Source organism: Pogona vitticeps, chromosome 1 (assembly GCF_051106095.1).
Source record: "Pogona vitticeps strain Pit_001003342236 chromosome 1, PviZW2.1, whole genome shotgun sequence".
In the NCBI taxonomy this organism is placed as follows: domain Eukaryota; kingdom Metazoa; phylum Chordata; class Lepidosauria; order Squamata; family Agamidae; genus Pogona; species Pogona vitticeps.
In genome coordinates, this window is record NC_135783.1 from 261,771,671 (window position 1) to 261,781,806 (window position 10,136).

At 39.7% G+C, this 10,136-nt stretch overlaps 1 long non-coding RNA gene across 1 annotated transcript in view; it reads right to left on the reverse strand.

Moving 5' to 3' along the window:
- LOC140702317 (uncharacterized) overlaps positions 1-9,893 on the reverse strand; it is a 30,133-nt gene extending 20,240 nt beyond the window's left edge. Inside the window, exon 1 of the long non-coding RNA XR_012081451.2 lies at positions 9,699-9,893. This is a non-coding gene — a long non-coding RNA (uncharacterized LOC140702317). The remainder of the gene's footprint in view (positions 1-9,698) is intronic.
- Positions 9,894-10,136: the final 243 nt, after the last annotated feature.

Sequence of the window (10,136 nt, forward strand, 5' to 3'; positions counted from 1 at the left end):
TGACAACTGAAATCTATAATATTGATAAAGTGTATGTATACTGGCAACTTATTGAAATAAATGGACTGCATTAGGAATTTTAGATAGCTGATACTGAAATAGATGACTAAAGAGTTTACAAAAAGAAGTGATTTCATTAGCAAGGATATTAAGCTTTTAATTTATCACTTGATCTTTTGTACTAGATACAGCTCAAGATCAGTTTGATCAAACATTTGTATTAATTTTTTTATTTCTAGTATTTTCTAACAGAATACTAACAACAGAACAAACAGCTAAATATATTGCTTCTTCTATTAAGATGAGAACAAAATTAAGTGAAATGACAAATATAAAGGTAGCACTGCACTGTTGAAATTTTATGCATCTACAATCTTATGTATTTTAACAGTTTGATTTTGATATTGGTTTTATTATATAAATGTGTAAAGTTCTACATACCAAATAAATATATTTGTTGATGATGATGATTAAAAAGAGATATATCCATGGCTGTCTTTAGTATAATGTATATACTGTGTCCTGTTCAGTTCTGTGCCACCAACATCTTCACAGTGACCAATATCATACGCTAACCTAATAAAACTTGAGCAATTATTGTTGTAACATGAACAAATCTGAAGAACAAATCTGAAGATGTCTCAGTAAAAGATACCATAAGCATAAATGATTTCTCTGAAGAATTATGATTGCTCTAGATGTTTCACTTTTGACAGGTATTGATAACCCTGTAGCAAGTTTCCTAAGTCACCAATGCATTATTTAATGAAATCCACCAAGAGGATGATAGAAGTCAGAAGCCAGTGGGTGCAAATAATTTTAGGGGGGAAATCCTACCACATTTTAAATATGACAGGTTTTTTTACAGGGAAGAAGTTAAAGCTAAGGCTGAACTAAAAATCCCTCTTTAGTAATTGTCACCTCTCTGCAGGTGGCAGAAACTGAGGGATAAATCTTTGGCAGGAGGTAAGTAAGGTGTGAAAATGTGAGGATGTGAAATTTTCCTGCTAGAGGAAGTGGTTCCCGGGTGTTAGATATCTGAACAGCAACAAATTACTACATTTCGCCTTAACTCTCCCATCCTAAACATATCTCTGAAATATGTCCTGTTGGTTTTGACAGAAATGTTTATAAGCATACCTAGGATGGCAGCCTGATTCAGTTTTTTAAAAATACTCCAGTTTATGAATGTGTGATATTGTCCTTCTGCATCAACAATTCAAAATGCCAGAAAATCGCCTGATATTGGTGCACTATATTGTGCCCACATTGCCAGCTGGAAGAAAGATGCCAAATTTCACATAGCAAAGGGTAACCAGAATGTTGACACAACTAGTGGTAGGAGTCAAGATGGTCTGCAGGATACCCTCTTGTGCTCACTACCACTCATGAAGTGACACCAAGCAAGAGGAAATCCCAGAAACTGACTCCTTTTTCCATCAGTTAATTACTTCTCACCCAAAAACAAAACAATTGTCAGAGCTGTTTTTCAACAAGTGTGAATGGTAGCAACCACAGCTGTTACTTTGTAATACCTGAGCAGAACTTACTGGAAAATACAATACTGTATTGCTAAGAAGGATGGTAGAGTAGGAAGAGAAAACTACCTAACATTAGATATTGTAGGTTTGCAACATCTGAGCAGAGCTGTTAATGACAGGCCATTTCGGAGGTCATTAACTCATATAGTCACCACATATGAGAAGTGACTTGATGGCACATAACATCTTTGGATGGTTTTTTCTTCATTACTAAACAATTGTATAATGGGAAGTCAGGTGGAATGGTTGGAACTGGGACAAATTAAAGGCACCAAAGCTCTGCTAACATTGAGCGAGACCATCCCCAGCCACAGAGCAAAAATCATTAATTTTACAGCTTGAACAATGGACTTCTGAATACAGTATTTGATCTCTATTCTTTTTAAAACATCTTAAAATATTTTTACAACCAGACACAGAATTCCTTTGCCAGCATGACAGCCTGTTTGCCAGGAAAGATTTAAAAAGTTCTCCTCCTGAGAACCAGCTACTGTAAATGGGTCAAAAGTTCAAATTGCCTCAGACCTGGAGCTGATTCCTCCTTTGAAGTCTTGTGTACTGTTTATGCTTTTGTAATGCAGAAATACTTTGATTATGCCTTACAAAATTGTATGCTAATTCCTTGGATATACATAGCAAACTTTCCCTTTCTGACACTCTGTTACTTTCTTTACAGCAAGCCTTGTTGTTTAAAGAAAACCTGTATTTTGACTCTTTCTCCTTGATCAGTGGTCCCCAACCTTGGGCCTCCAGAAGTTCTTGGACTTCAACTCCCAGAAATCCTGGTCTATAGAGCTGGTGGTGAAGGCTTCTGGGTGTTGTAGTCCAAGAACATCTGGAGGCCCAAGGTTGGGGACCACGGTCCTTGATCATTCATTGCCCCTATAGCCTTCCCTGCAGAAAGCTGCAACAATGTGTCTACTTTGGAAGTAGATACTTACTACTGTCTCACAAAGTGACAGTTTTTCCCTTCTGAAAGGCCTTTTTTTGAGGATAGGCATTTCAGCCCCTGAAGCATGGATTCTTTCCAAATAAAATAGTGGGTGGGATCAACCATTCCCTTTCCAGATAAACAAGATTGGTCTTCTTAGTTTATTTGATGTGTTTTAGATTTGTGGATATTTAAAGTTGCTTGTTTCTGCATGAGGGCAGAACAGTTTTACTTTTAAAAAATTATAGCTAGATATGGGGATTAATTGCTGTTTTGGTGAGTCATCCTGCTTCATGATCCATCAAAGTTGACAAAGCACAAAGCATGAATCTCCTCCCCATGAACCAATGAACACGAAGTGATTCGTCAGTTCGTGGGGTGGCTTTGTTTTAGACAACCAGAGGCTTTCTTAAAAAATAAGCTGACTCTTCCACCCTCACAGCCTGCCCCCTTGCCCCTTTCCCACTAGCCCTATTGCCTCCCTACCTTGGCTACCACACTCTGTGCTGCTGCCACCCCTGCCACTGCCACCACCATCCATGGAGGCCTGTGACAAGGCGGCCTCCACAGTCACCATCCATAGTGTTAGCCTCGGCCGCTATGGCCTGCCTTAAGGCACTCTAGGCTGCCCTTTGTAAAGATGATGGCTGCAACTTCCCTGCCCTAAAGGAAGCTGAAGCTGCCATCTTTGTAAAGGGCAGCCAGTGTCCCTTATGGCAGTCCATGGCTGCAGAGGCCACCGCAGTGGGCGGAGATGGATGGCGGTGGCAGTGGACAGCAGTAGATGACAGTGGCGGTGGGCGGTGGTTGGTGGTGGCAGTGGCTAAGGTAAGCAGGGGAAAGGGTGGGGACAGGCTGTGGGAGTGGCTGACTGTGGGGCTGGCCAGCTGCCTATCAGCCCACTGATCAGCTGATTGGTGGGCCGATATGCAGAAAAGGAAGGCCATAGGAAGAGAGGGAAGGTAGCTTTTCCTCTGGGAATGAAAAATGGGGAAATATTCACCCCTTCATATTCATCAGGGTCTCTGGAACTGATGAATATGAAGGGACAAACTTTTAATGAATCAGCATTTTTTAAAATAAATATTGTGATCCTTTTTTAAAAATTCGTCCCCATGTCTAATTATAACTTCCCCAAATTTGGCACACATCAAGAATAGACTGTCTGCTATGTCTGTGCCAAATGGCTAGTTTCAAACTTACAAATTTTTGTTTGGGCAACACCAGTTTTATAACTGCTTTGTAGAATGTTGATTTGCTCTCCTGCACAATAACATCACTGCACTCTTGTTCAGCAATAATGTCTGGTCTCAATTACACTATACTTCAGATTTGGGAAGTGCCTATATTTCTAGTAACTACTTTTGAACCTCTTTCAAGGCCTCCTTTATTCTAATTCAGTCCGAAAGATCTCAGAGCTCACTCCTGACTAAACTGTGGATAAAAACATATATTATTTTCATTGCAAACCTTTGTCCAAGCTTGGAGGAATCATCGTTCTCACAAGGCAATAAACCTAAGCAGAACATTTTCCTTGCATTTGTTCTGTGACTCAGCCAACTGATTCACTCTCTTGGGACTTTGAAGATAGCACCACTAGCTTATAAGGTGGTTTCTGTAATTTATGTTTTCTCTGGAGGACATATGTGCCGTATTCAAAATATGGTGGGAAATTTGCCTTGCAGTATTATCATTCTTGACATTCTCTGGCCTACTTTCTATGTCACTTGGTTATGCAGATCAACCCTTCCTCTAGTACAGGGGTTCCCAGCCTTGGGTCCCCACATGATCTTGGACTACAACTCCCAGAAATCCTGGCCAGCACAACTAGTGGTGAAGGCTTCTGGGAATTTTCGTCCAAGAATATCTAGAAACCCATGGTTGTGAACCACTGCCCTAGTAGATGAATTCTGGGCAATGGGATGTGAAAAATCAGCCAGTTTCATTTCCATGTTATTTCTCAGAATCCCATTGGCATTCTCATTCTGTTCCGCAGAAGGTTACAAAATGAGGACTTCCTCCTTCTACTCCTCCTCCTCCTCCTTGGCTCCTTCCCTTGTGGAAATTTGCACTTCTTTTGATATGCATGTTCTCTACAGTATGCATTTTGTATTCCTTTTTCTTAATGTATGTATTTTTACTCATTTTCCCCATTGACTAAAGCATCTTTATGTGCTTTTTACAAAAATATGCACTTTCATTGTGCACATAATTCAAATTGTCTATATTTTTGTGTGTGTTTTTGTCTTCAATAAAACACACAGCAAGCCTCAGAAGTGTGCAAATTTCTGAGACAAGAAGTGTTTTATCCCATCCAATCTCAGGGGGGGCAGAATGTGTACTATTTTCTTAGGAATGTGCACTCCCAACAGAGTTTTCCTGTTGGTGTTCATTTCCTTAGTGGCTACCAGCAAGAAAGAGAAAACTCATTTTTTTAATTAGGAGGATTCTCATATTACTCAGCACAGTAAATGCTAGTAAATGGTACAATCAGTCACTAGGAAATTCACTGTGGGTATGCCATCAATGCAGCGATAATGATCACTATGCATCTGTTTCTTTTGGTTGTCATCTACACTTTCAGTTCTGTTTCACACCCTGTGCTCCGGTGTGTGGGAACAAGTGATTATGCAGACAGCTTATTCGTATGAATAATGTAACATTATTCTCCCTCCATGTTACACTTACAAAGGCATGTTGGAATTCCACATGGGACAGGCTGATGTTGCAGTGGGATTTCTGGAGTTCACTCACAGAGTTTCTGTGACAGCACAATCATTGAGAAAGTTATGAATTCTCCATGACTGCAGTGTGTGTTGTTTTTCAAAATATAAAGTGTAGGTAGCTGTAACAGTGTTTGTATGCATGCCTGCGAAAAGCATATGGACAGTATTCACATTTTAAAGCTTTTTTGGACAATACAGTGAGCTCACTGTGTTTTGGACAGTATACAACATTTATGTGGGAACATACTTACACAGCATGCTCTTTTCTTGGTCAAGAAATTAATCTTGGACTGTGATACCATCTTCAATGGCACTAGTTCTAGTTATGAACAAGGTATGGTTCCAAAAGCTGTGAAATGTGAATATTGTCTGTAAATTACAGATATCTGTAATTTGTTAGGAACAGTAGTTCCTAACTTTGGGTAACCCAGGTGTTCCCAGACTGCAACTCCCAGAAATCCCAGCCAGCACAGTTGTTGGTGAAGGCTTCTGGGAATTGCAGCCCAAGAACATTTGGGTCACCCAAAGTTAAGAACCACTGTTTTATAATAAATGTTTTAATATTGTCCAGTTCCAATAATGTTTTACTAAGTGGTAGTGCACTGGATTTATAACATAAGTAACTGTATTCTCTGATGCACATGTCTGATAATCAGAATTATGTAGAAAACATTTTAATTTACAATCTGGCTTGCAATGGATTTTGAGAGCAAATATGTACAGTATCTTGCAGTTACTGTGACACTTTTATTGTGGCATGAAACCATGCATGTGTGACTGATGGACAAAAGAACATGCTGCTGAATACTGTATATATTAAAATTTTATGTCCATGAAACTGAAGAGCAAGGAATAAAACACTGTGCTGATGCAATAGATTTGCTTGACAAGACAGCTCATCCCATTGTACTATCCTTAAGTGCATGTGATGTTCAGTGAATGTTAACACAGATCAAGATTTTTTTTAATACTCAGTCAGATCTGATTAGCTACCTTGCATCACAATGTTTTCATGTAGTTCACTATGTGCTCTCTATAATGCTAACAGTGTTCAAGGAAGAAGAAGGCAAAAAACAAAAATGGCACTGAAGTGGAACAGAGGGAAAACTATAGCAATACACAGATGTGAGCAGCTGGAAGAAAAGGTAGGATTAAATGAGTAAGGTAGACAGATGTCATCACCTGCTGGCTCTGTGGAGGATCTGTTTTGTGAAGTTCTCTTCTGTGCAACTCTGGATCCAGCCCATTAATTCCAACTGTGTGTCAGAAAACCCCACTGTGTTTAATAATCTGTTCAAAATCATTTCTGTTCCATTGATATTATGTGCACAAACACCCGTAAAGAGATATGTGACCTAGAAAATCCTGTTTTATCAAGGGACTTGATTTTATTAAAAGATCAGAAGTTAAAGAAAAAGTGGGACTACACTGGTTGCCTTCTAAAAGTATTTAATTTATTGCGGCATTGTATTGGAAAAAAGATCTAGTTCAGTACATTTTCTGGTTAACTATGCATATTTTTCCTTTTGTCATTTTGTGTCGCAACTTTAATAGGCACTCAATGGTTTGTACATGACTTACTGCTCTGTTCTGATGATTAGACATGGGGGACCAAAAGTGAAATGGAAACTAATATGACCTTGGTGGGTTTTTTGAAGCCATTCCAACCGGGAGCAATAATTCTTATAGCCTAGGATCTGTACGTTAAATGCAATGTCAGTTGAAATTACTTCTGAGACTGGTAATTGACTATGCAATGTCACTAGTAAAGGAAGATTTCGTTCTGCCTTATCCACTTAGAATTACAGCTCTCTGAACCCTTTTATGATTTTGTTCCCTTTGAAAATCAGTTTGTGTAAGACTGTCATCCCTGCATATTCAGGAATTAAAATGAGTGAGGTACATTTTGCCAAGGATTGATCTTGTTGCAGGTATGCAGGATTCAGGAGATCATGATGGTCTGCTTAGGTTTTTAAAATGAAGTCGGGAGACATAGCTTTAAACAGAGAAAGTTGATTTGTTTTATTAGAATTGTGCTGAAACTGGAAGGGAAGAGGTATAACAAAGGGAAAGGACAGGTGGCGCACAACCCCCTGAGTTCTCTACACTGAAATTCCTCCACAAACTATGCTTTCTAATTCAGGCTGTTCAACGAGGCACATCAGGAGGAAAAAGAAAGGGAGAAAGGGAAGGACGACAAGGATTCCAAATGTCCCACCTAGTACTTCCCAATCCAGTTCCACTCAGAACTACATATTTAGTAGTGGAATCCTACATGTGCCTACACAGAGGCAGTCCCTACAGAGCAACTGGGAATGATTCCCAGGCAGCTAAGGTGTTCTAAAATAACACGTGCTACAACTACATGGTCAAATACTGTGGGATTTGCTACAGGTGTAAAGTGGATGGATTCACTTTTTTCAAAAACTGATCATGTAATGCAAAGGCCAATTCAAATCAGTCCAGCCCCTTTTGGTCTGCCACAGAGTTGTTTTTTTCTCTCTGCCACTGAGGGCTTCTACTTTTTTCAAGGTGGAATGATTTGAACAGACTTTTCCCTGTGTGAGCAGTTGTTTCATTCTCCAGAAGGCTGAAAGGCTTGACTAGGGATGGTATTCTGATGAGGTACTAAGCTTATATATAAAACCAAATCAGAGCAATTTGGCTTGCCAGTGCGGTCACAATTTTACTCTCAGACAAATGAGAGCTTTAGGGTTGCAGCCTGACTCCAGTCCAAGCTGATGGTCCCTCCTCCCAAAAAGTTGAGGGAGACACTTTTCACACTGGGATATTGGATAAGCAAAGTAAATAAAACATTGAAGATATATATGGCTAATCTGAATGTTCAGGGCTCCCAAGTACCCAGATGTAAACTTAATGTTAGATACTTCAGTGAGTAGATTGCTCTTAAATAGCTTCTTAAAAATCATGGCACTTTTAAACAAAATGTTATGTGCATTTTCTGAAGATATATGACCTTTTATTGCCCATAGGTTACATGTAAGGAATAATGAAATGTTTAATACTTGTAGCAACAGCATGCTTTCTTCTGTGAGGCTTCACGGTCTCCACATGCCTTCTGCAAATATAAATTCTGCAGAAATAAAGACTGTTCAGATATTCTGTGTAATGATGGTTATGCTCAGCATTTATCATTGCTTTTTCCTGTCAACAATATCCCATTAGAGATGATGCAGTTTATCTGTCTCTTTTGAGAATCTTTTGACTTTGGTTCAAAAAGTTGACTATTCTTTCAAGTTGATAATACCACTTCTATGGTAAAATGAGTTATAGTTACTATTTACTGGAAGTATAATAATAATCTAGATAAAATCCTGAGATGCAGCTTTGGTTATTTAAAATATCGATTGTGACATGTGTCCTGCTTAAGCCAAATTCTCCAGTAAGGTAAATACTGTCCAACTCTAAATTGCCACATCCATTCTCTGTATATTCACACCAACAGTGAATTTAGCCCTAAATGTTCATCTTAATTGGATTGTATTTTATTAAACACAAGAGACATCACAGTCATCTGGATTACTTTGGCAGAGAGTTGATGATGGTCTGCAATTAATCACAAGAGATTGTACATCACCTGAAATAAAATTGGAATCAAATCATCATATGTCTTTCTTCAGCTTAATGAGATAAATGGGATGCACTGACTCCTTTCTTTTGGCTTTAACAGGCTATTATAACACCTTGAATAAGTATAATGGAAAAAGCTGTCTGTTAAGGCCATCCCCTAAGAGATGTTCCAGGTATCTCCGCTTTGTAGACTGTTTTAATCCATATTCTGAAGAACAACTCCTGTTAGCAGCCAGAAAAGGAGAAAAAGAAAAATAATAATACTGTACTTTCATTTGTCTGTACTTTAGGTAGGAATCAGACTTTGTATGTGTAGAATAGATTGAAAGATAGCCATTACTAGCAGATATCTGATCTAATTGGAACTACTCTCTATACACTAAATCTTATCCCAAATATTTGAGACAAAATAAGGGTGCGACTACTTTTGGTGCAGAAAAGTGCAATCTAAATAGGGCTGCTCAAGGTTGGGAAGAAGAGCAATATGCCATTTGGCACAATCCTTGCATCAGAAAGGCATATTGACTTCAAGCAACCCTCCATTCCTTCTGCTGTCAATTGCCACTGCAACAGCAACCATCCAATCCCTGCAGAGTGCCTGAGAAAGCTGAAAGCCACCTTCTCAAGCAATCCAGTCTTAACTGGAACAGGCAGTGAGAGAGTGACTGAACAAGAAGCAGCAGTACAAGAGGAAGGCGAGGGTCTCATTTTGGCCATCAAACCCCAAGACCAGCACCGCCACTACTGCTCATCTCTCCAGCTCCACTCCTTTCAAGGCACAAGCATTGACCTTCTCATTTTTCCCTCTTCCACCCCTCAGAGCCTGGGCATTGCCACTGCCCAAAAAGAGACAGACAACCCCTCTCTCTATAACATAATTTCCCTCTGCACAAGCTTGTCAGATCATACCTTAGGAAAGTTGCTTCAGCAGAAGCTCCTGGAGGAAGGGGGACTTCCTGCAATCACTTTTTTTCCTGCCTCATTAACACTCACTCACACAGTCTTCATTCCCCACCCCCTTCTGGAAAAAGACATCTGGCTAACAATGTAACAGAAGCAGCAGTTAGCTAGTCAGAGAGGAGACTTTATCTCCTCAGCATTCAGAGCTCCCCCCTCCCCAAAGTACATATGCACACACACTCACAGAACACACACCACCTCACCTCTGCCTGAAAGAGTGCAACAACCAGCCAGACTTTCTCACTTCCTGGTGCTCCATATGAGGAGGGGATAAGGGAAGTGGAAAAGGGACAGACAGAGACAGAGCCACTGCCACTGCCATTGCTGCTCCCGCAGCAACAAGCCTGCCCAAAATCTAGCCATTTAGAGCAAATGTGGTATAGTAGA